The sequence below is a fragment of the Chelonia mydas genome, chromosome 10 (genome assembly GCF_015237465.2).
Source record: "Chelonia mydas isolate rCheMyd1 chromosome 10, rCheMyd1.pri.v2, whole genome shotgun sequence".
NCBI lineage: Eukaryota > Metazoa > Chordata > Testudines > Cheloniidae > Chelonia > Chelonia mydas.
The window spans coordinates 5,243,210-5,270,641 of NC_051250.2; the positions used below are offsets into that span (position 1 = coordinate 5,243,210).

The following is a 27,432-nucleotide window of genomic DNA, read 5'->3' on the forward strand; positions in this document are numbered from 1 at the left end:
AAAAATGCTACACTTAAAAAAAAAAAAAAAAAAGAGTTAACAATTCATCTTACCATGTCTAACAAAAGCTCAAATTTATTAGCATTGTTTTAAAATCCTGACAGCAAAAACAATAGCTGAAAATCACCGTTTTAATTGAAGGAGACACAACACATCTTTAAATTATTTGTAGCAAAATCAAAAATACAAACAATCCAGGGAAAGTATTGTACTATGCATGGCAATGCCACTGCCAAATCCCACAACCATTGTAATTCCCTATTAGCAAAGCTGGAATTAATAAAGCTGTTGCTTTATCTGGGTTTGAGGCTGTTGTAACCCCCCCAGGACAAGAGACCGCATCCTTCCTTCCTTTGACACGGGGACAGGATGGAGCAATCGGAGGGGTCAAGGAACGCTGCCAAGCCCAGTACAACAAGGGGGCAGAGGGTCATGGTGTTCATACATCCTGGTTCAGCAAGATGATCGGTTTGAAATGCCACTGGGGGCCCTTCGACCCCCTCCCCCCACTTGGGAACTGTTTTAAATTAATCTGGATGTTTGATTCTTCACAAGCAATCCCCAGTACTTCAGAGAGATTCATCAAGGGTTTTTTCCACCTTGCCTCCAAAACTGCAAGGCAATACATTTCCCTTTAGAAAGGACAGGCTGGGGGGGGAGGGAAGGGGAGGGAGAGAGAGGGCACGTTAAACCAAAACCAAACTGGATAAAGTGTCAGTTTTACAGTTGCATCCGACGAATTGAGCCGTAGCTCACGAAAGCTTATGCTCAAATAAATTGGTTAGTCTCTAAGGTGCCACAAGTCCTCCTTTTCTTTTTGCGAATACAGACTAACACGGCTGTTACTCTGAAACCTGCACTGCCTCACTTTCTGCAAGGACCAGAAGTGAAACTACCTGGATCCTTGAGAAAGGCAGCCAGTGTGGGGCGCATCAAACTCAGGCGTTGAGAAACTTATTCTCAAGGGATTGCCAGACCACAGAGGTTCTGTGCATCCTCTTCTGTGCAGAGAAGTAGCCGAGTCTCTGAAGCTCCCCCTTCTGTAGGGGATGGAAAAGCAAATAGGAGAAGAGTCCATCCGAGAGACTGTCTACACTACGGAGCCTTTGCTGGTACAGTTCTGCTGGCACAGTGGAAACGTCGTGAATACTGGCAAAAGGACTTCTGCCAGCCCAGCCACGTTAGCTCTCTGAACGACATTGCCGTGCCAACGAAAGCACTCTTCTGTTGGTACAGTTGTGCCTACTCTGAGTTTTTCACATTGAGCTGATACAGCTAAGCTTGCAAAACTTTGTAACGTAGACCCAGCCTGAGTCACGGCTTACAGCAGTGGTTCTCGACTAGGGATACCTCTGGGGTACATCAACTCATCTAGATATTTGCCGAGTTTTACAAGGGGCTGCATAAAAAGCACGAGTGAACTCAGTACAAACTAAAATTTCATACAGACAATGACTTGTTTATATGGCTCTATAGACTATACACTGAAATGCAAGTACAATATTTATATTCCAATTGATTTATTTTATAATGATATGGTACAAATGAGAAAGTCAGCAATTGTTCAGTAATAGCGCGCCGGGACACGTCTGCGTTTTTATGTCTGATTTTGTAAGCAAGTCGTTTTTAAGTGAGGTATAACTTGGGGGTATGCAAGAAAAACCAGACTCCTGAAAGGGGTACAGTAGTCCAGAAAGGTTGAGAGCCCCTGGCTTAGAGAGACATTTGTACCTGTGTTTGGGGACAGCCCAGACTCCATGGATGGATTTGCTGATATTTATCCCAACTCCTGATGACACTAAGCGGTGAGCGGCCATATTCGTTATCAATAATCCTCATCCCAGAATAGAAACAAGAGAAAAAGAGAACAGATGCAGCTTAGCAATTTGTCATGGGGTCAGTAACGCAGGGTCATGTTAGCCCAGTACTTTTTCCTTCCTGTTTTCAATATCTATACACAGATGTTGGTAGAGCAGAGACGGTGCAACAGGCGAGATGAGTCAAATAAGTCCCCGACCCAAGGGACCTACGTTCTAATGCACCAGCAGCAGCATCACAAACCATACATGGCTCCTTGGAGGCTTTGTCGATGGAGGGAAAGAAGTGTTTTTGATGGGAAACGGTTTTAGGCATATGGAGCCTATCAAGACATTATCAATAATGTAACCTTCCTCTCCAACACTGTAGCCATCGCTCAAAACCATAAATCTTGTGTAACTAAAATATGGTAAGTAAAAGGAAAGTGTGTGTGTGTGTGTGTGTGTGTGCGCGTGTGAGTGAGTGAGAGAGAGAGAGAGAGAGAGAGAGAGAGAGAGAAATTCGTTCAAAGATAGGTGAGGAGAAGAGAGGGAGCAAAAGAAGAGAAAAGCCCAGGGGAGCGCATTGTGTGTGTGTGTTCCTTCGGAATGCATTCCATATGGTTGAGGAACAAGGGTGTAGCGCTATGCAGCTTTCCCAGTGAGAAACGAGTGTTTACTCAGGAAAGGGTGTTGAGGCAAAAGTCGCGTTCCAGAGCAAGTCGGAGACAGAGCAACTCTGACACGCAGGCACCTGCATCGCTGGGAAATTTCTCTCTGTTTTCCTTGTGTGTTCAAGTCAACAGCTGCCAACTGGAGCTTGGGGTGGCTTCTCCCTCCGCCTCCTTCACCTCCCCCCAAGCATTCCACCTGTGGAATACCCACTGGTATAGTCGAGGTTGGGTGAAGGTACATGGAGCATATGCTGGCATTTAAGAGGAAAACCTGCAAAACTGCATAACTCTGGCATGCTGAGTGCTTTCCTAGCACAATTGTTTCCTGTGAAAACATCTCTGCTGTGTCATGAATAAGCGTCAGTGTCAAAACCATGGGAAGAGGGAAACATTCCATCATCTTTTTAAGAGGGTTTAGTTTGGGGGTGTTATTAAACCTTCAACTCCACTTCTTTGCTGATTCATAACCTCATGCATCCTAGAAAGCTTCCAAGAAGTTGCTCTCCTGAGAGAATTGAGCAAGAGATAGTGATTGTGATCCACTTCAGTATCTGCAGCAGCCCTGTATGAACTGAATTAACCAGCTGCAAGACAAACTCATAACTGAAATGGAGAGGAAACCTTGGTTAAGCAGTCTTAGAATAAACTGCAATGTTGGAGGATCCCACAAAATGTTTTTACTTTTTAAATATAAAACTGTTTGCAACAACATGGTTGCATGTGTCAACTCACCACCCACTATAATAAACCTACAGCCCTGCCTTGCACCTCCACCAGTAAGAAAAAACACCACACATGTGTTTTGAAATAAGATTGGGGAAAATTAATTCCATAATTCATGGGACAGATTTGTAACACGTGATTCTCAAGCAATATCTGGTGGGGGGCTGCTCGCTGTGATAAATAAATTCAAAGTTCCAGCTAATGCACGCTTTCTGGCTTGTATCTACCAGATTTTTATGTGGGTTGGTAACAGATTCTAAAAATATGCACAATAAACTGGTTTTTCTCCCTAAGGGGTCTAGCATTTAATTATGTTCTTAGTGAGAACCATTAAAGTGCTAAGTACCTAAAGACTCCTAATTTACTAAACTCTATGCCACTAAAACCCAACACAAGGCTATTGATACACCAGAGAAAACGCTCTTCTCTGGGACTGTAAACACACATGGCCTTTTTTCCCCCCTCTTTCCTTATTGGTACAGTATTATATAAACTCCGATCACGTATTTAATCCCACTGTTCGATATTCCTTCTCAGACTAGGGAAATCTCAAAGCTCTTCTGCATATACTACAGCATTGTGTGTATGAAAACAAGTCCCACACTGTCCTCCAATAGTCCACTGCTAAAACCGGGCTATGCATATTATTCTTTCACCATGAGGTCTCCCAGGTTAGCAACTGTGGTGCAATGATGTGCAAAGTCAAAGAGCATAAGGGAGAGGATGGCCTCAAGGATTAGTAATGAGGTGGAAACCAGAAACATGTCAAGGGAATTTTTCCATATTCAGCAGGGAATATTCTCCACCCACCCCAAATAAATCTGCAACATTTCTGCAGAATCTTTATCTCTGTGTTGCCTTCTTGCCTGGACACCTTATATTTTAATAGTTGATGCTGCTATAAAACCCACTGAGGGTCATTCAAAAACATTCATGAGCTTGTTATAAACTGATGGCAATAAGATGGCTAGAAAACCCAGTGTTTTACCGTAATTTTTAAAAGACAGTAACAGACATCTCGCTTTCCAAATAATCAAAAGAATATTTCACTAGATGCATTGCTTAAACCTGTGGTCTAAACAACATCGTTTCCAAGGACCACGTTGCAGGTATGTCTCAGGTGCATCAGATATGCATATTTGTGGGGATGTTTCTGCTATGCTGATCATCACTGAGAAGGTTAAAGAGGATGGCATTTAAATGACCCTAATTTGGGTTTAAAGCTAATAGCCCAAGAGCAGACAAAATAAAATTTGTAAAGTGACTAAGTGACTTAAAAGCCATTTTCAAAAAAGTGACTCGGATGCAGGAGCTAAGTTTAATAAGACTTAGGGTCCCATGTGTCCATGTCACTTTTAAAAATGGGCCGGACACTTCTGAAGATTCTACACATCTCTTGGGGCCAAAGCCTGCTGAAGTCAATGGAACATGCCCCCACTGAGTTCAGTGGGCTTTGGATCAGGCCTACGGTGCTATTTTTTCAGACTTTGCACACTCAGAACTACAGCAGTGAATCAGTTTATATTATCGCAGGTTTCCTTCCAAAACCAACCCCCAGCTGCTATTGTTGCTCCTTATCAGTTCCAGAGCCAGAACACTTTACATAAATCCACCAGTTGCTGTATGAAAGAAGAAACCAGCAAAGGCCAAGATCACTCATGTCATCAGGCAGAATTCAAATTACCTTAACATAGAATAAGAACTAGAAGGCGCATAGTAGGAAAACGGTGGGAAAAAAGGTTCTGTTTTATCTTCTCGGAGCTAACAGATGTGAAGATTCGTTCTATAATGTCTTGGGCAGGACTTTGAAAATTTAAAAGGCAATGTATGTGTTAAGCATTTGTTATGAATTTTAGATATAACAACTTGTTTTTTATGTTGAAATAACACACACACATCTTTCAGACCTTGGTGAGTTAATACCCGCAGAAAATTTTGACTGACTGAAAGAAAATCAGAGAAGAGCAACAAAAGTGAATAAAGATCTGGAGGGACCTATTGACATGTAAAAATGAAAAGAAATAGGATTAGCCTGGATTGTTGGACTAATGGATTGTTGGACTAATTGTTGGACTAATGGATACAACAATAACTGTGTACACACACCTGAATGGTATAAACATCGTGAAGATAGAGGAATTGTTTGAAGTAGTAGAGGGGCATGAAGAGGAGCAATGGTATGAAACTAGGGAATGGTGAAACTCAGCCTGAGAATCAGAGGAAAATGTCCTTAGGAGAAAGACCTAACTAGACCACGGAATACCCTCGGAAAAGCAGAAATGAGCCCCAGACAAAGCCCAGGATCTAAACTTCCCTGAACTTTGGACCTGAACTTTGTGACTTGAATTTACCTCCAAATGGAAGCACTAGAGTTTTCTATCACATTGGACAAAACAATGGAGACTCTACTTTAGGGCATGATCTTGATTTGAGTTTGGGACTGGATTAGGTGATCCAACAGGTCTTCTCCGCCGATCACCCAATTCCATAGCAGCATAGAGCCTTCCCCTTGTGCCGTTGCAACTCAGAGCTCCAAGTCCCCACAGATGAAGAGACGAGGGTTCTCAGATCTGCACGGAAACGGACAATGGGTTGGGAGGGAGAAGTCTGGTCTCTTCATGGAGGGGGGGAGTGTTAGAAGGCTGGTATCCTGACTGGGGCAGAGTTCAGGTCATGGTATGCTCTTTGTGATGTAGAGTGGGGGTGCTAAAGCGGAGGCGTATGTCTCTGCATGGAGGAGCAGAGGTTAGGTAGCTTTTCATTTGCGTGTTTTCAAGGTTTTGTGTCAGGTGTGTTACATGTGCAGCAACCTTAGCTGATGCACAACTTGGTGGCTTTGTGTGAAGATAAACATGTGGACTGGGATTTTCCAAAGAAATTCAGTGGGAATTGGGTGCCTGTCTTTTAGCGTCTTTTGACAATTCCAGCCATCTCTCTCTCTCACACACACACACTCAATATATATATATATTTCTGTATGTAACAGCAAACTTAGATAGATAAATAAACAGTTCCTCTGAAAACTTCCAATTATTAACATCAGCCCAATAAAAATAAAATCATCACCAAAATAAAATAAAAATGTTGTATCTGTCAAATTGCAGAGATCTAATGTCAGGATGGCTCGGGGAGGGGGGACGGATGATTCTTTAATAATGAAACATCAAAATAATTAAGTCCTGATAGAGCTATTAATAAAAATAATAATAAAAGTTAGCTACAAGTTCTGGCTGGGCAGGGCTTCCCTTGCCCAGTCAATAGTAATATTCAGCGAACAGAAAAACATACTGGAATCTGCCTGCTTTAACACAGCAACACAAGCCAAGGAGATGTGTGTTTGACTCAGTGCCAGCACAGTCATAAAATGTTGGCGATTTACTACAGACGTAGTGCCGCGCCACTGTCCCAAAGGAGCTAAATAAACTTCAGATGTAGAGTATATATTTTTACTTTATTATATATATATATATATATATATATATATAAAAATCTGCTTGTTCATTTTTAACCCCTTTCTCCAGCACTCCGCATGTGGAGGGTTTTCAAAGCGGAAACAGGTCCCTCTGCCCTGCCGAGCGAAGCCTTGGAAACAAAAAGTTAAAAAAGCATGAAAAATCAGAGAAATGCTTGGTGTCTGGGCATTGGGTTTCTTGTGGAATGATGGCTACAGACGCTGGAGGGGAAAGGGCCTTGGGAGAAATTCTCCCATGAAATTTTATGCATCTAGGTTATAAAATATCCCTGGGGATTCGCATTCAAGTTCACAGAGCTGCACTTGCAAAGTCACTGACAGAGGTGAAACCTTCCCGTATGTGACATTTACTTACCCAGCCAAGCTCTGCTCATGACGAGTCAGCCCTGATTTACACAGTGGTAAATGAGAAGAGAGGTATGTCCATTGGTTTATATTTTACCAGGGGTACATTTAAGTGGTAGATTTTGGATTCCAGCAAATTGGATGGGGGGAGAAAGAAGATCTGTAACTGAACTGTTTGCTTTTCCAGACAGCACCCTAGCTCATGGTCAGAACTTTCCTGCCCAACTAATAAAGACCACATTTCCATGGTCCACAGCATACCTGTTTATTGACATTATTCCTACATGGCAAGCCCTAGGGCTGCTTGCCGTACATAGAATTAATTGTAGATGTATTACAGATTCACCTATTCATCGTGTACATTCTTGGAGGAGCACAGAGCTAAAATTACACCAGAAACTGCTGAGCCATTTGGGCTATTTATTTGTTCAGAATTGCTTTACAGTAATCAGCAGTACTTGCAACAGACATCTTGACTCTGATAGACTAAGGACTTAGAGACGTTACAGGATCTTGTTGCACCTTAATTTTTTTTTCTTTCTATTTGCAGGGGAAATGCCTGTTATTAATGGCATCAGCAAAATGTCACATTTGGTCAGAGAGAAAGTTTCAGACTGTGATTTCAGCTACACCAGTGGAAATTTGACCAATGGACTTACACCAGGGTGACTGAAAGCAGAACTGGGAACCACGGCTCTCTCTCTGGATACGGGGGGAGCATTAATCAAATAGAGGGAAGCTTTTTACGTTGAATGCATTGCCATTGCACATCAGAGTAACAAGGTGTGTGCCCGACTCAGGATATGGGGACTCAAGATGATGAATGATGTTTAGGGCTTGATCCTGTGAAGTCCGGAGACCTCAGTGGTGGCATAGCACTTTGCAGGTTCTATGGTTCGCTTTAGGGAGGATGCCTTTTCTATCGGTATTTTATTTCTAATGACTGACCCCTCCACTAGAGTGGGAATAAGAACCTTCCTGACCCAGGTGTACTGAATCCAGGACTTCCTGATCTGGGTGATGCTGAGAGAAGTAGTGCCACTTCCATGGTACCTACCTTCCGCCATCCCCCCTTCTCATGGAAGCTCCCTTAAAGGAGCTTCACAGATGACTGACACTCAGGAATCCTGGTGGAAAAGCCAGATGGATGTGGAGCTCAGAAATAGCCAAGCACCACGGCATTACCCCTGGGTGGCCCCCGGGACATCTGTGCAGACATCCATGGGAGAATGAATGTGCCTAAAGGTAACTTTAACTCATGCAGTGCTCTATCTCTGGCAGCAACTGTCCAGCCATGGAAGAGTCAGCCAATATTAACACATAGCCCTGATAGAACTTGGCTTCTGGTTGGGAGGGGGCTGGGGCAGGAAGGCAGCCTTTGCTGCCACACTTCTGGGGAATGCCTTCCCCCTGGATTTCCATAATCCATGGACACTGTCCCACAACTCCAGGGTCCCCAAATACCCATCCCTTGTTGACAGCCGAGTGGCCAACAAAATCCACAAACTGAAACCCAGGAAGACAAAGTACTCAGTCCCGATCCACCCTTTGGCAGGTAATATCATTCTGCAGCCCCCTCTCGCTTGCCCTTTTCTGTCGTTTCCGCGAATTGGACGACAGAGGGCCCTGTATGAGATAAGTCTCTTTCCTTTTCTCCTGCACTTCCCCATCCTCTCCTCATCTCCCCTTCCAAGGGTTTTCATGTGACACCACCAGATAGGCTGTGCTGATGGCAACTCACAGCCTTTCAGCCTGGTTCCTCTCTCAAACCTGGCCTCAAATCCAGGCACGTCTGTCGTGCCACCAGACGGAATTGGTCGTTCATTTCCAATATCGAGTTAATGCATGTTGGTGCTTCCCTGGAACATCTCTTGCATTGGGATTTCCTATCTATGTTGCCCCTTCTCTCTCTGCAGCAGTGAGAATAACATACTGAATGGACTGTGATGTCTTAACAACAAAGCTCACATTCCTCAGCAAAATACAAGGTGGAATTATACACCAATATTTTAAATGGCCAATTATGAGCATATTGCAAATATGATCCTTTACCTGGTTGCTGTTATGATTCTCTATTAAAGAAGACAAGCTTTTCCACACAGAGTAAGCCCTTGCAAAAGCACTGAAAACGTTTAAAACCAACCAGCCATGATATATTTATTGTATTTATATATATATAATTTCATGAAAAGGAACGTACTGAGTGGAAACTCCATTTAAAATGTGATCCCAGATGGTGGCGAAGCTCTAAAATTGCAAGGCAACATGTAAAGAAAGATTAACGACCTAAAGCAGGCACAAATTTATGAGGTGAAAGCCCCCGTAATCCTAGAGAAAAATGATACCAAACGTTAGACTAGACAGCTAGAAAATACCTCTGCTCCGTTCATATGCTTTGCTATTTTACATTTCGCTTTAATATATGTTACACTTGGGCTCGCTTATTCTTTTCTGCTACAAGACAGGGGGATCACTTTGGTACAAGAGCGAGCAGATGGATTTGCTGGCTCCCAGCCGGCGCCCCCTTATCTAGCAACAAAGGGTTGATATAAGCAGCTATTTTGTTTCAGCATCTTTCAAATGGACCATCCCCTCAATGCTTCCCACAGGTAAATAATAATAGGTGATGGACGGACATCAAGGCATCACCGAAAGCCTCAGAGTCCGATCAAGTGAAACAGACTGCCTAACCTGTACACCACTAAAGGATCACAAGCTAGTTTCATTTGTCCCTACAGGGCACAAAGAAGCGATGCCCTGTAAGTGAGCCAGCATTCCATCCAGAGGCAGTGTGGTCTGGGCGGACAATTACTAGAGCCAGTAATTCGGAAGTCCTGATTCCAGTTCTTACATACATTGCCACTGTGCACTTGGGCAAGTCACTTAAACGCTCTGCTTTTATTGACATCAGCCGAGGAGCTGTCAAATGGGATCGATATTACAGAACCTACCTCATAGGGGGTGAGGTGAGGATTAACACATTTGAAAAAATGCTTGGCAGGTAAAAAGCGATACTTAACTGATAACTGTTAACATTCAGCAAAGCACTTGGAGTCAATGGCATTTAATTGCTAGTTTAAATGCTTTGGTAAATTGGGGGCAAATCATTTATAAAATGAAAAAGAAAAGAAAAAAAATCATCCAGTCAGAAGCCGGTTCCATTTTTAAAAGTACAAACAACTTTTTATTAATCTGACTGTTCCCCGGTTTGGCTGCAGCACTCAGTGTCAGGACGTACCAAATCCGTAGAGAGCCTCTGACACAGCACGGAGTCTGTGTTTGCCGTGTGCCGTGGAAGACATTTCCAACGATCCTTCGGCATAACAGAAACAAAGCCACCGCGACTAAACGCTGCCGCAGCATTGCTGTCTCCTGCTTTGAGAATAAATGTTTCTGCTTCCTCTCAAAAGCTACGTAGCAGCAAAACAACGTTTCCCCGTAACAATATTCTGTTCCCAAAGGATACAGGGGTTTCGCTATCTGAGGGTCGCTGCAGCTAGAGGTGCCATTTCAAAATCTGTTTAAATATAAACACCAAAGAGACAAAAAAAAAGGGTATCAGACTTCTATAGACAAGTTCACCCCTTCAAGGAAAGAGATGGGCAGAGGAGGAAGAGGGTGGGAAAAATGTTTGCCAGATGTTAAAGAATGACAAAACGACCTCGCATTCAATTAGCAGAAAACACATAACCCAGGACAGAACAGCCAGTACACAAGGCCAGTGATTTCAACGCAAACCGTGTTGCAAGTCTCTGTGTACAACTTTGATATGGCCAGAGGCCTGATCAAACCAAAACAAGTGTAGTAAAAGGCAATACAGTTCTAAGAAACATATTCTTCAGCTACCCGCTGCCCCTGAGAGGGGAATGGGAGACATGTAGGGGAAACTTGGCAGCTGCCTGCCTCACTTTGTTCTCAGTTTGTTAAACGGAGTTCCTGATTTATTTTTAACCTTTATACCCTCATCATAAGGTTTCCAGTTCTCTCTTTTTCCCAGTAGTGGAAGGTTGTAAAGTTCCTTACACTATGAAAACTCCCAATGTAAACAAAGTTGGAAAGGAGAGGGAAGGGAAAGTTAAGGGCCACATACGGTGAGGTGCTGAGTTCCATTGACTCCCTTTGACTTCAGCAAGAGCAAAGGGTGCCCAGAACCCCCGCTGGATCAGAGGCTAATTCTGAAAGACACACACAAAGACGCATAGGACACAATGCTGACTGTACTGCAGCATCTAATAAAATTGGCCAAGCACTGTGCTGCATTTGTGTAAGGTTATGCAAGAAATGATTTTAACAGATGCACATCAACAGAGGCCTGTGAGATAAGAACTGGTCCCAAACTGGCCCAGATTAATCCGTTAATTTTGCAATTCATTTGTTATTGTTTAAACTTTGCAAATTTGTTAGCTGAGCCTCTCAGTGGAAGTCACTTCATTCTCATTCGTACAGATTCCATGTGATCAAAGCTAGTCTGGAGACGCACCTTAGTATCTGATATTTGGCTGTAGAGTGAGAGAGGCCCAAACTAAAACCCCAGATCTACATACACTCAGACTTTGGAAAAGACTGGAACTGGACTTAGTTCAGATCCATCTTTTTCCATATCAGGAAGAAGAGACGATGTCCAATGAGAGGTCAGCTCTTTTATCAATAGCTCCCTGATGGCTTCTGCATTGTTTAAGTTCAATGAAAGATGTGCATCTCTTGAAGAATCCCCAGAGAATTATACAGACATTGAAGAAATGAAAATGGAAAAGACCTTTCCTTTTAGAACCACTGACTTCACTTGGAACTGCTGGTATTCAAAACAGTCCTTTATTTAAGTGCCTCAATAGGGACTTAGGAACCTAACTTTAGGCCCCCGGGCCAAGATTTTCAAAAGCGACTAGCAATTGTGGATTGTCAACCTGAGGCATCTCGAAGGGACCCAATTTTCAGAGGGTAGGTGCTCAGCACTTTCTGAAATTCAGGTCTGAAGCTGGGCACCCAAAATCACCTGTTATTTTTTTTTTAAAGTCAGTTATTTACAAACACAAAATTACTTGTCCCTAATTTTCAGATTACTGCAACACTTGTTTCAGGGTCCGAGACTAGCCTATTCCATAGTATGGATCCCTTTGTTAAGGGTATGAGCTTGTCCACATGGCGAGTTGGTGCACTGCAAGCCAAGGTGCGAACCTAGAGCACACTAGTTTGCTGTGCACTAACTTGCCGTGTGGATCCTGCTTCATTGCACTAGAAGTTCTGTCGCGCACTTTGGCGTATTGCTTTTTGACATGAGAGTGCGTCAAAGCGCACTATGGAGCTTTCGGTTGATTCACACCTTGGCTTGCCATGTTCTAACTCATGGTGCAGACAAGCCCTTAGTCTGCCACTTTGGGGAAGGGGTGGTAGGAATTATTTTGACCTGCCAGACCTGCCTGTTAACAGCAATGGAATCTGGCATTTAATCTACCATTCACCACACTAAAAATTTATGGCCATCACCTCCTCCCCAAAAAGACCCATATTGCTTCACTTAAAAAAAAAAAAGTTCTGTGTTAAAACTGGAACCATATCTCCTTCTGGATTATTTTTTTTTGCATGCCCATGAATATGATGCCCAGCGCCAGGCCAAGGAACACCATGCAGCAATCAGAGGGCAGTTTATCTAAGGAAAGCTCATGGCTCGTGCCTGTGTTTAGATTAGGCTGTTTCGGGACCTGGATTTTTTTTTTTTTTTTGTTAAACACACACAAGAGTTAAAACTCACGACGAACAGTGGGTTCTTTCATAAAATGTGTTCATAAAGGGTAAATTGTGTCATTAGGAACTCGCTACCTTGTTGAACATTTGAATTCTCCAAACTGGAACACCACTTAGCTTTAAGCCAAATCAAACTAAAAGAGGTGGGGGGAACCTAAGAGTCGCAGGCTGTCTGGTTTAACTTTCCAAATAAATGAACAACACGTTAAAACTGAACATCGACCTCAACCAGGCTGTTTAAACAAATCTCCTGGTTCGAGCAGTCAACACTGTAAACTGTGGGTTTCAGAGTAGCAGCCGCGTTAGTCTGTATCCGCAAAAAGAAAAGGAGGACTTGTGGCACCTTAGAGACTAACCAATTTATTTGAGCATAAGCTTTTGTGAGCTACAGCTCACTTCATCGGATGCATTGAGCTGTAGCTCATGAAAGCTTATGCTCAAATAAATTTGTTAGTTTCTAAGGTGCCACAAGTCCTCCTTTTCTTTGTACTGTAAACTGCATTTCCGAAGAACGAAAGAAGATGCTGGTAACTCGTCGAAAGCATTTTGGTGATGGTTCGTTCTGGAAACCGCATGAGCAGATCTTGGAGAACAGTAAGGAAAACCAATGTGAGTAAACTGTAACTTTCATAATAAAAATCACAAGCTCCCAAGGGGCTTCAGATAAAAAGCAGACTGAATTTCACCTCAGGGACCCCGGTTCAAAATCCAGCCCTTGTGTACAGCGACTGGCAACTGCACTGATTAGATGTTTTTACAAGGCTTGGAAGGGTGAAATGAGTTGACGAGCATCAGCTCCCGTCATCCTGGACGTTTGTACGAAGAACCGCCATGTGTTCCTGGAAAAGCGTTAAGTCTCTAACTTAGAACAGACCCCCGCCAGATAGGAATGGCATCTGAAATAATGCTGCACCCCATTTCAGGGGCGCAAAGATGGATGGGTTATAGATAAGGCTCTGGATGGGGACTCAGGAAATCTGGATTCTCTTCTGTGACTCACAGATACCTTGTGAGATCGTGGGCAAGTCACTGAGGGCCGATAGACACGTAATAGCTATGCTAGCAAAACTTTGTCAGTTAGGAGTGTGAAAAAAATCACACCTCTAGCTGACATAGCTGTGCCAGCAAAAGCCCCAGCGTAGGCTCAGTTATAGCAAGAGAGCCACTATCGGCATAGTTCACTTTGTTCAGGGAACTGCAGTGCAGTATACCGACAAAAGAACTCTTATACCTGTATAGCAAACCCTTTCTAGTGTAGACAGTAATGCTTTGCGTTGGCCTAACACTACTCCCCTGTCCTCTACCTCTCTGCAAAACCTTGTTCTTTAAATGCCAAAGCAATAAGCCATATTTGTAATTTGTATTTATTCATTTTTTACTCAGGCCGTACTTGGGTAAAACTCCCAGACAGAGGAAAGAGTCAAAAGCCAGGTCTTTGAGATTTGAGAAAGGAAGAACCTGGGTGAATGACTGGAAGTAGGAAGTACAAGAAATCTTTATTTTTTATCAGCTAGTACCAAAAAGTGGGCTAAGACCCTCTCAGAACAAACAGAAGGCACAGCCCCGGCTCTGAGCACTTTTACAATCTACAGCCCTGATTCTGCAATCAGATACATATATGTGGAAGGGAGGGGTGGTCCTTCTATGCAGACATAATTGCAGGTTCAAGCCTTATTTCAGAGAAGGTGTAATGAGAGAGAATGAAAAGCAACAGGAAGGCAGGGACATGTTTTGCAGCTATAAAAAAAAAATCTCATGTTTATTTAGCTTTGGTTCCATAATGTTTAAAATAGTCGATTATTATTATCAACATTAACCCGACAAACTTTGTGAGAAGGTGTGTTTTCATGATAGCTCCAGCTTGATTTTACAGATTCAGGAGATTCTGAATAATTCAGATGCATCTAAACCTTTGGATACCCATCCAAACCTAAGCAAACCCAAGGTTTACACGGCACTATTTAAAACCCTCACTTCTTATCCAGATAAATAAAGAGCTTTCAGAATGGCACTCGAGTTTTCTGCTCATGGCAGAGATGGGCCTAGTCTATGAATGTTGGGTCTTAATTCAAATTTGCTGAAAGTATGGAGGATTTTGCTTGTGGAACTTCAGTTCAGTCTATTATGGTTATGGGCACCAGCTGCATAATTTGGAGTTTCTGGACGCTCGGGGGGCTGGCTCTGGGTTTTCTGTCCAGATCTGAATCTAATTTGTCACCACCAAAAATTCTATAACCAAAATTCAAGAAACTGATCTTGCAAATGTTTACTCAAGTGAGTAATTCCCATAGATCCACTGAAGTCAGTGACCTTCATGTGTATGCACAGCTCTTTGACGTAAGGGACAGGCTTTGGTTCTGCAATATACTTAAACTTCACTGAGCGGGAATGAGTTTAAGCACATGCTTAAGTGCTTTGCTTAATCTCAGTCATAAAGGCTATAGCAGTGCATCTCTTCACAAAAGAAAAGCAAAAGACATCAGTATGCTAGCAATGATGCTCTTTGGATGAAGGCTTTGTGAGATCAAAGCAGATTTTTAAATGCACTTAAAATTGTTTTATGAACTATTTTAATACCCTCTCGCATTTTCCCTCAATCGAAGTATCAGCAACCACAGTGAACTAAATAAGAGCTAAAACGAGCTGTCTAAAATACATTCAGATGTGCACCAGGACCACATGATGCAGCACTGCATTGCAGCCAGTTTCATTCTCTGTTTGGAAGGGGAGTAAGGATGGCTTTTGCAGCATTAAGGTGATTGTTACAGAACTAAGAGGGACAGAGAGTAGCTCCAATAACACTTCCCTACTCTATGTATTGGTCTTGGACTTTTCAATCAAACTCACTGAAAAATAATCAAGACATTTTTTTAACCCCCTTCCCCCAGAAAAAAAAAGTCTGCGCAATACACCAATTATTATTAGTTATTTGTATTACCATCGCGCCTAGCAGCCCGTAGTCATAGAGCAGGACCCCACTATGCTAGGTGCTGTATAAATACAGAACAAGGCTTGATCCTCATTGATTCTCAGGCTCTCCCCTCCCCAATCCCTCACCTGGAGGCGGCGGGGCTCTGACTGTCCGCCCCCGGGTGGCAGCAGCAGTGCAGAAGTTAGGATGGCAATGGGGCGCTAAGTCTGCTGTGAAAAGCGATATTGATGAATATCACTCTTCACGTTGCCACCCTTACTTCTGGGCTGCTGCTGCTGGCACTGCCTTCAGAGCTGGGCGCCCAGCCAGCAGCCGCTGCTCTCCCTTCTGCCGTCAGAACTGGGTGGCGGTATATGTACGGGGGCGGGGGGGGGGATGTAAACACAACGAAGTGGGGCCCCATCAAATAAGTTTGAGAACCACTGACCTATATATAATTAAAGTGGTCTAACTTTTGTGTGTACAGAGGACCCAAGACAACTTTGCTGAACTCTGGCAATGTAAAGGGGCCTTACCGTGGACAACAATTACACATTCAAGTCGGCTCATATTGACATTCACTGTAAGGTTACGCTCCCACAGTGATGCACAGAAGCCTCAGTGTGTAAAAGAGAGTGAGGTGCTCGGGCTAATTTTCTCTCTATTTGCATTTTTCACTCATTTTGGCCTTTGTGGAGCAGGGCATGAATAAAAATAACCTTCTGCCTCCTAGAAAAAAAACCTGCCAAAGTGTAACAACCTGGACCAGAGAAAACGTCACTTTTACCATTTTAAATCCTTCTTTGCGTTAGCCATAAAACAAGAAAAACAGGTAACTGATCCACATCCGCAGCCACAAAGCTGCCCTAACCGGCATTTCTGCAATAGTGTTGTTTAAAATTTCCTCCTGCCAGCAAAGGATGCAGGCAGAAAAAGGTCAGGACAGACAAAATTCATTCACTTGAAACTTTGAGGGCTGATACACAAACTCTTCCAGGGCATTTGGTTTCTCTCCCCACTTCTAGTGAATTGCACCTTTTAGAGCTACTTAAAACTCTCTCATACTGAGAAACAAAATCTAAATAAAAAAAGGGAGAGGGTTAAAACCAGCGAGTTTCTGCAAAGATATACCCATTTACAAACTGTACGTGTGGTGGAATCGCTAGATGAGTTAAATCTTGTCGTTAATGCCAACAAATGGGTCTGGACAGCTTTGTTAATAGCAAAACAAATACGTTGAGAAGGGAGGTCTATACACTCCGGCTACTGGAAAATGGGAAATTGGGTTTTCAGCTAAACAAAAACTTTCAAGGAAAGTGTTGACTTTTCACCAAAATCCCCAACCCATTTTTCTGAAGAAAAGCTGATTTTTTACTGAGTAACCTGCCTCGGGTCCCCATCCCCTATTTTCCAACCCGCTCTGCTACCATCCCCCTCGTGCATTTGGAGTGATTAAAAGAATTGTCAAGCGGTATTTAACAGAGAAAATAACTTTAACTTGGGCAATAAGATGGTGGGGGCTTCGCTAAAGTTCAGTGTCTTGCAGACACGTGGTACACACAGCTGTGATAAGAAAAGGAGTACTTGTGGCACCTTAGAGACTAACCAGTTTATTTGAGCATGAGCTTTCGTGAGCTACAGCTCACTTCATCGGATGCATAGCATATCGTGGAAACTGCAGAAGACATTATATACACACAGAGACCATGAAACAAAACTTCCTCCCACCCCACTCTCCTGCTGGTAACAGCTTATCTAAAGTGATCATCAAGTAGAGCCATTTCCAGCACAAATCCAGGTTTTCTCACCCTTCCCCCCCCCCCCACACATACAAACTCACTCTCTTTGAGTTTGTATGTGTGTGTGTGGGGGGGGGAAGGGTGAGAAAACCTGGATTTGTGCTGGAAATGGCTCTACTTGATGATCACTTTAGATAAGCTGTTACCAGCAGGAGAGTGGGGTGGGAGGAAGTTTTGTTTCATGGTCTCTGTGTGTATATAATGTCTTCTGCAGTTTCCACGATATGCTATGCATCCGATGAAGTGAGCTGTAGCTCACGAAAGCTCATGCTCAAATAAACTGGTTAGTCTCTAAGGTGCCACAAGTACTCCTTTTCTTTTTACGAATACAGACTAACACGGCTGTTACTCTGACAGCTGTGATAGAACAGGAGACCATTAAAAAAAACCCCTATAATTTCAAAGGTGAGAGGCCTGATTTGCAGATCTCACAAATCCCAACTGGAAGTCAATGGGAACTGCGGGGCATCAACATCTTTGGAAATCAAACTGAATATTTGCAATAAGTGTCTTGGCCCTGTTCTGGGCCTTCCCTGGGCTTGATGAGAAAAATCATTAAAGCTAAGGCTAGAGTTCAGCAATTCATCCGTATTCAGCGAAGCACTGAAGCACATTATAAACTCCCACTACTTAATTTTAAGTACATAAAGTTAATGGGACTTAAGCCCATGCTTAAAGTTAAGCAAGTACTCGAGTGCTTCACTAAACAGGGAGGGACTTGAGTACATGTTAGAGTGCTTTGCTGAAAAGTTTAACACAGTGGGCACCTACCTATTTGTATTATTGTGCCCTGGTGTTGGTATCAAGGATTGCTGCCTCATGTAACTGCCTGGCTCGTTATATTGTGTACGTAGCTTGTTTTCATGCTTCTCTTTAACAAAAAAAAAGTCTGGTAGACAACGAAATTCCGTGCAATAAATGTTTCGCTCCATTATCCCTATGGACACAATAATGCCCTCACACTTGTCTCAAATTGGAGCGCTTACAACTCCTCATTATAAATAAGAATGTAGTCGTATGCCAAGCTTTTCTTTTTTTTAATAAAGCCGGTTACCCTCCATTGCTGCGGACGAATAACGTCCTGAGGCATGAGCTCAGAGACTGACTAATTGAAGAATGCCCGCGCTGCCAACAACGGGGCTGTTTTCAGGATAAGAAACATGCACAACACAAACAGATAAGGGACTAACTCAGTCTGGGGATCATTACAACTTTGGCAAACTGGCTTTTCAAGGCACTCCCCCCCCCCCCCTTTAGTTCTTTGCCTTTTAATTACAATCTCTCTCCATTTCTGTGAACATCTCTCATAGAAGCCTCGTTTGCGTGCTTTCCTCTCAGTTCAGCTGCTGAAGACAGTAGCCAAACTGCCCAGTGGTTCCTGTGTTGCATGGCTCATGCCATGTTTACACTGAGCTGGTTTAAGGGCTGAATTTCCAGCATATTCTCCCACCACTGGCACCAGACCCTAACCCCCAGAGAGAGGCACACGCCTACCCAAAACAGTGCACTCATTGAGGCCAACGGACTGGGGTGATACAGTAAGGAGGGGGTGGGATTGTTTGTCTTATGAAGTTAGGTTCTTGCAGAGTATTTAATATTCCCCGTCATGCAGGCCTGTTTCTCCTTGAGTCTGCCTGTCAGTTAAGCCTTGGGATGTTTATTTTAATGGCCACTTGTGGTCGAGGCTGGTGCCAGTTGTACGGCATTGGTTACGCAGAGTTAACACTGGGGACTCGGCCCCTGGGTCCCAGAGCACATAAGGCAGCCAGGGCCGTCCTGTTCTAATGTAAAACAACTGAACTGTTCTAGAAATCCCTGCTCACGGCTTAACCCCTTCAGGGGAGAGGGCTGTGCTCCCTCCACACAGAACAGTGCCCTCTTACAGACCTCGCTTCACGTGCAACTTAGCGTAATTGAGAGGGTCGGCGTAACAAACAGAGCGGTAAGGAGAGAAATGGAGATTCCAATTTAGGTTCAAAATGCACTCCCCCCGCCCTCTCTTTTTTGCCGACAATTTATAACGTGAAACTTTCTGAGTGTGTGCGTAGCACTGAAAGCTGCAATTCCAGAGGTCGGGAAATCCCTGCTTAGAAACACAGAGGCAAATGGAAGGGTAAACTCACTCAAACAGCAGCACTAGGTGGCGTGTTCAGTGGCCAATGCCAGGTGGCCCGGAGGGCATGAACAGAACAGGTAATCATCAAGTGATCCATCCTCTGTCGCCCATTCCCAGCTTCTGGCAAACAGAGGCTAGGGGCACCATCCCTGCCCATCCTGGCTAATAGCCAGTGATGGACCTATCCTCCATGAACTTATCTAGTTCTTTTTTGAACCCTGTTATAGTCTTGGCCTTCACAACATCCTCTGGCAAGGAGTTCCACAGGTTGACTGTGCGTTGTGTGAAGAAATACTTCCTTTTGTTTGTTTTAAACCTGCTGCCTTTTAATTTCATCTGGTGACCCCTAGTTCTTGTGCTATGAGGAGTAAATAACACTTTCTTTGTTGCTGAATGCATGTGCCCTAAAGGAAATAACCATCCATTCCTTCTTAAGGATTGTGCATAAAATGCTACACAAACTTCTTCTTTTAATGAAGTATTTCCACTCATTCTGTACTCCTAGTGCATTTCCTATGCCAAATTTTAAAGCAATCATGGGCAGAACAACAACGTCCAGCACATTCTCTATTGTGTGTATAACATACGGGCCAAAAGGATGCTAAAATGTTAAACTATGGCCTGGAGCAAAATTGTGTGTCATTTTTGGCTGCCTGGGCTGTCTCCAAGATGCTAATCAGCCACAGATTAAGCCCCTTTTGCCCAGCCACTTTCCAAACAAGAGCCAATAATCTTTCTGTTTCTGCACAGAGGCCTCCTGGCTTAAGTGGTCTATACAGATGGTTTCACAGCGTCAGACGGCCACAGTGGTGATGAAGGCACTCGGCATCTTGCATGATCGGGGCCTATGTTCTCATGACACTGCCAAACCCTAAGAGATAGGACTGTCGTATGTGAGCAACCCTGCGGCGTCGATCCAGCTGGCTGTCGTTACTTAGGTCTGGATCTTTCGCTGCTGACGTCAGTTGGAATTTTGTCACTGACCAAGCCCTACAAAAGCAATTCGGGAAGTGTAGAAAGGAATACATACAGGATTGGGGCGATTCTTGGATGAACTGATAACTGGGAACCTTTATCCCCTTTTTTGTCACGAGCTTTCATTCTGGGTAAAGTGATTAAAATAGGCTATTATTGAATTTACAGGTCATCTCAGTCAAACAAATGCCGCCGTTTAACCAGGATAAAGCAAATATTTTAGGTCCTGATCCAAGAAACCATTTAAGCAGGTGACTAAATCCCACTGATTTCAACAGGATGACTCATGCTTAAAATTAAGCATGTGTTTAAGTGTTTTGCTGGATTAGGGCCTAAATGTCTAGAGGTCAGCAACTTTTTCTCAAAAGCGTTTTAACTGTCCAGTACAAATTCCCATAATGCTGTGCAATCCACTCACCATTATAGTGAAGTATAATGAAAGTTCAGAATGTTTCTGTGCATTACCGGGTTCAAATCCCAATTTCATTTGTTGGCAATATATTGATGGGGCAGATTCTGAACCCATTTTCAGGAGTTTAAATCTGGAGTAGCCCCTCTCAATATGACTTCAATGAGTTTGCAGGACCGCAACTGAGATCAGAACCTGGCTCACAGTGTTAAATTGGTCAGTAAATAAATTAGCAACTATTGTATAAGAGACTTCAGCTGTACACATCTAATAATGATATGAAATAAATCACCTATTTGAAAATAATTATTATTCTGTATTCTCTTTCAAAATAATGAAAATAGAAAAAAATATAAATGCCAGCAAAAATTTACTGGGGAAAGAACATCTCAACTTTTAAATCTTATCAGTAGTAATAATAATTACTTAATATACCAAGAAGGACAAACTAAATCAACCAGATTAGCTATTAGGGAATCCATCCTTTTCACACATTTTGGAAATGGCTCCACCACCTGGCCCCCAAACAATTCCCTCCCTGTGTTTTTCTCATCTGCATCAATTTTTCCATAACTATTACACTACACACTTTATCAGGCCATATTGAGATATTAGAGAGGTTCAGTTTTCTTCCAACACATTGTCAGTACCAACTCACATCTGGCTACCACAAGTGAGTGAGTAATCCTCCACTCTGCGTCTATTCCTCCGTTTTACACATATATCTCTATAAGTGATGATCCTAACAGAAAGACCAAGAGGTGAGAATGTAATTCAACCCCTTACAACTGAAAATCTCCAACATATATTGCACTTAGCTCTGTAATCCACACATTCAGTGAAACCCTTCACTCTTAAAGCAATATAACAGTCTTAAAAAAAAAAAAAAAAAGACAACTCATTCTCTTGTACTACACTAGATGATTCCCACAATGCAGAAATAGGATTTTTCTACTTCTCTGGTTTAAATTGGTCTAGTTACCACATGCCTGATTTCCTATAACAAACAAGCCATTCTTAATTTTGTGATTTGTAGCTAATTTCTTTACTGTTTTTGGAAACAGATACAAAATTATATATAAATATGAACAAAAAATAAAATCTCAAGTAAAAAGAACCAGCAGCTATGCTGTCTCACCTCGCTACCTCTCCTCACCCGCTTCTCACTTGCACGTGTTTTCATTTAGACAAGAGATAAATTCATATGATGTGGTTTTCTTCTATTTTGTCATTCGTCTTACAACCCGAGATGTTCATATAAAGCAATTTCTGCCATGCCAACATACCAAGCTACCAGAACCAAGACATAAGAACTTTCCAAATGAGAGAAAAGATTTATACTTCTCTCTGGTTCATGCAATAATCTCAAATCCTTCCATTGTTCCAGAGATCATCAACATATTCCAGATTCACCTTTTTTTTTTATTATTATTAGTTGTATTCTCACATCTGCATCTGCCACGGAGCTCATGGGCCAGATCCTCAGCTGATCTAAACTAGGATAGCTCTCGACTTCAATGGAGTTTTCAGACGTATATCAACCGAGAGCCCGGCTTTCTTCTCCTAACCCAACCTCTGCAGTTGTTAATCCATCCTCAGCTGTATCCAGGTCTTTTTTCTTTTTCTTCCACCAATTACTTGAAAATTGATTTGAATCAGTACGTACACGCTCGCTCGCTCTCTCTTCCTTCCACCCCACCCCTTTCAGATCCAGCTTAGCTTGGGTAATGAGTGCCGTGGCCTCCTCAAATTCCCTTTTATCTTCCTACACTTTTACCATGCTCCTCACTCTGGTGTGGTATGGGTTCAGTTTTTACCTTGCTATACAAACTGTCTCAGCTCTACTGACTTGTTAGCCACATAGAGCCAAATCCTAACGACATTATTCAGCTAAAATTCTTATTAACGTCAGTGGGAGTTTTGACCAAATCAGAACTAAAAGATTGGGCTCAATGAGATGAAGTGTATCTCATGATTAGAGAAAGATCTAGGAGTCAGAACTTCTGGTTTCTATTTCTTGCTCCATTGACTTGCTATGTGACCTGGGGCAAATCGATCAACCCTTCCATATCTCATTTTCTCTGTCTGTAAAATGGGAGCAGTATTTACCTGTTTCACAGCAGTGGTGGGAGATTTAGACCTTATTCAGCAAAGCACTTAGACATGCGTAAATGATTTGCTGAATTGGGGCACTGTTGAGTGGATGTTTGTAAGCGCTTTGAGAGCCCTGGATGAAAGACACTCTACAGACAGGAAGTGCTTTAGAATATACAACTGCAACCGTTATTCCGATACATAGTGGGGCAGGGGCAGGGACAGAAACAACTTAAAGCAACAGTCTCATGCCATGAGGAAGGGAACCTAGCATGCAGCATGTTGTTGCTTCCTGCAGTCTTTTTTGTTTTTTCAATGCATTGCTCTAATAAAAAAAAAAAAATTGAAAGCCCAGAACAATTTCCAAACAGGTGAGCAGGCTCTCTCTGCCTAGTGCTGCAAAGTAGGTTCTCACTGTGGCATATCAGGGAGCAGGACACAATGCAAAGTTGTACGGATAACACGGAGATGCAAGTTCCGATGCTTCCTAATAAAAGACTGGACATCAGAGTGTAAAGCTGCATTGTGTTCAAATTCAGGACTAATTTAAAGTGCTGTTCCTTAACGCAAAAGCTGGAAATGTGCCCAAATGAGAGGGGGAAAATAATAACCAGACCAATTGTATATTTCTCCTAGAAATTCCATGTCATAATGTACCTAGCAAGTTACATTTTCAGGGTCCAATTTCAATAAATCAACGTAGTGTGCAGAGTAACAGCAGCATAAGTCTCTCCTTCTTTCCAGAATACACCCAGGTAAAATCACCGTGAAGCAAAGAACAAAATGCCCATTCTTTCTGGTGTTTGGCAGTGGGACAAATTACTTTCTACACCTCTCTGTGTTGAAGGACTAGTTATTAAATACAGTCTAAGCTACCTTTCCAGCTGTACTTGTATCAAAGGCAAATAAAGCTAACAGGACTGTACATAAAACATTCAGTAAGCAAAAGAGCAATCTTAAAACAAAGCCTCCCCAACATATATCTTTATCTCTCTGATCAGCTACTTCTGATTTGTAATGGATATCAAACACTCTTGGCTTTCAAATATTATCCAAAAACCTATTGTCACTATGCAGTAAATAGAGGCAGCTATCAGACACTCTACCTTTTGTGAAGAATTATCAAAAATCTAAACAACTTTCCTACAATTCGTGGAGTTTTCAGAAAATCTCTACCCAATAATGAGAATTTTCTGTCTCTCTCTCTCTCACACACACACACACACACACAGGTCATCCATCTGCCAATAGGTGCAGGTATTTTAACTCATAGCACAGACTTCTCTCACTTTGGGATCTACTGATGAAAAAAATGCTACACAACAGCTAGGTCTATTTATTTCTTGTTGTTATTATTGTGAGAGATCCCTGAAATAAAAGAGAAAATAGGGAGACACAAGGGCTAAATTTAGTAGCCTTTAGTCTATATGTCCTTGCTTTAGCTCCATGGGGCTAATTACTAATAGACAGCTGGGTGAAAGGAAATAAAGAAAAGTTTTAGTGAAAACAATTCAAAAATTTGAATGACTTTTTTGGTTGAAATTTTGAATGTTCAAGAAACATCACTCACTTGAGAAGCTGGTCAAAAACCAGCAAATGTTTTCTATGAAATATTGTTGCAAGCATCTTTGTGTCAAATTTTTAAACATTTCTCTCTCTACGCCCTATTTTCATCCAGGTCTTCATATGACACTTACTGCTAGAAAACATGAGTGCTACTCATTATTAAAAGCCAACAGTATTATCGATGTAAGACAATAGGATTTTCTGCTTTCCATATTAAAATAAAGAAAAATTAAAAGAAGCTTTTGGTCCTGATAACATGGTGAACCAGTAGGCAGCTGGTGTGCTGAAACCACTACCTATCATGCGACCAGAACCATCTCATTGTTTCCTTGTGCTCCCATCTCTCTGTATCCACCTGTTGTATCATGTCTTAGATTGTAAGCTCTTTGGGGTAGGGACTGTCTTGCTTCGGTTTTTGTATAAATCGCAGCACGATGGGGTCCTGGTCTGCGACTGGGGCCGCTAGGTGCTACCACAATACACAGATACAAACAATAATAATAATAAAGATCATCTTCATCTCTCCCTTAATTCGCTGGCTGCAATTTCTCATGAAGGCTAAGGTCTGATCTCATGAGAGGTTGAGGACTGAAGTCTTTGGGAGATGAGAGCATTCAGCAAGTTGCAGAGCCAGTGCTATGAAGGAGGACTGTTGGTGAAATGAAATCATTATTATAAACCCAGCATTTGTGGAGTTTCACACTCTGGGAGTGGGCTCCCAAAAAGCAGGGTAGGGATCTGAAGCGGGATTGGTTAACGTTTTCCCTCACACCTGCCACAAGGTCAGATTTTTACTGGTTTGTATTTTGCTCTCCCAGGTCTCCCTTGTTAAAGCTCTCTACAAAACACAAAACAATGAGGGTGAGAGTTTCAAAAGCACTTCAGAGAGTAGGCACACAATTTCTAGTGACTTTTAATGGGATTTGGGGAAGTGAGAGGGTAGGATTCCAAAATTCTGAAAGTCAACAGGAGTTGGGCACCTAACTTCTCTTTTTTACTTTTGAAAATCTCTCCCTTCGGCACTTCTGAAAATCTCACCTGAAACATGTAACAATGGAAGATATCCTAGAGCCCACCACCCAACGTCCCACTTAAACACATCAGAGCCCCCAGAGTCACACAGTCCCCTAAAGAGCACACTGAAATACTGTTCAATACTGTTGCTGTTCAATTCTGTCTAGCTACATGCTCAGGGGTTTCTTTTTTGCGCGGGGGGTGGAAGGGGATAATAAAAGCCAATCTGCCATGCAGAGATATTTTGGAATTTCCATTAAATTCTGTAGCACTTCTTCACCCTAATGGGCTGCCCCAAAATAACACCCCCAACTCTTTGTTGTTATTAAATTACATCTGTAGCCTGCCACGTAATATACATTAGAGACTTAGTTCCTTACATAAAACATTTTAAAGGCAAGCTTTTCACCCACCAAAGTGCTTTAAAAGCACGCATCAGCGCAAAGAGAAAATATTTGCACAACGTGTCAGGGACTGAAAGCATTTTCAATCAACGAGCTAATTAAAATAAAATCACAAGTAAGTAAATAAGGTGGGAAAACCATCTTTCTAACCTACAGTGGTCACCCTTACACTAACAGAATTTGCCAAGAGCTATCACACAAGGGTTGTCTGAGATACCACAGTTTCCTCCTATATTTAGAAGAGCAAATAAATGTGGTGGCTAGCTATGAGTAGCTCAGTGTGGATTTATTTTAAATTGGTGCCCACCGTAGATAAACTATTCATTCAAAATCGTTAAACGTGCATGGATTTAGATGAAGCAGTTGACTCTTAAGCCCTAATCCAGCCAGGTGTTTAAGCCCATGCCTAACTTTATGTCTGGGAATAGTCTTGCTGACTTTATAAAGACAGGCACACGTTTAAGTATCTTGCAGAATCAGGGCCATCAACCCTCAGTGAGTCAGATCCTCAACTGCATCCAGCGTCTACTGAGGGGGAGGCCAAAAGGGATCCCCTTATAGCTCCCCCAAATTGGGGCTGGTTCCAACAAAATCTAGGCTGCTCCTAGTTCTGCCCATTAGAACCCACCCAGAGAGTGCCATGGGCAACAAACTAACTACATCTTCTCCTTGCCCCAGTTCTATGCCCCCACTCCCTGTTAGGTATTGCAGGTGAAGATATTGGGGCTGGAACCAATGATGTTGGCTGTAGATCTGCTGGTGAGCCTGCCATGCTGGGGAAAACCTCAGCTGGGAGCTGGGTCTCGCTTTAGACCCTTTGCAGTGCATGAGCAGCGCAAGGGGAGTGGAGGGCTAGGATCCAGCCCAACGTTTTGACCAATGTTCTCAAGATGGCAAGTAACAAGAGACCAAAAGATGAGCTTGGTCAACACTACCAACTTATGAGTAACATAGTCATACCAACCTTCTCTCCCAATGTGGACAGTGTTAAGACAATGGCAGGACTTCTCCTGTCAATGTAACTACTGCCTCTTGAAAAGGTGGAGTACTTACCTGGATGGGAGAAGCTCTCTCTTAGACACAGGTAGTGTCTTCACTAAGCGTTACAGTGGTGGTGCTGTTGCAGCGCTTTAAGCGTGGACATGCCCCCAGGAAACAGTCAGATTTTGAGATTTGGAAGAACGAAAGAACGAACGAAAGATCCACCCTGAAACGTGATCTTCGTGACCACGGGATTCAACCAGAGTTGAGAGCCCTCCACACCTCATAGGAGGCACTCGGCGTCTTGCAAGATCAGGGCAATATTAAGGAAAGTTGTGATTTTAAAAACTCTGGAAAGGAATCTCTGTAATATCACATTTTAAATGAGGATCGTGGGCTAGTCTAATAATA

At 42.7% G+C, this 27,432-nt stretch overlaps 1 protein-coding gene across 6 annotated transcripts in view; it reads right to left on the reverse strand.

Annotated features, from left to right (window-relative positions):
* LMF1 (lipase maturation factor 1) overlaps window positions 1-27,432 on the reverse strand; it is a 343,636-nt gene that overhangs the window by 100,962 nt on the left and 215,242 nt on the right. The gene's annotated exons all lie outside the window — the stretch shown is intronic.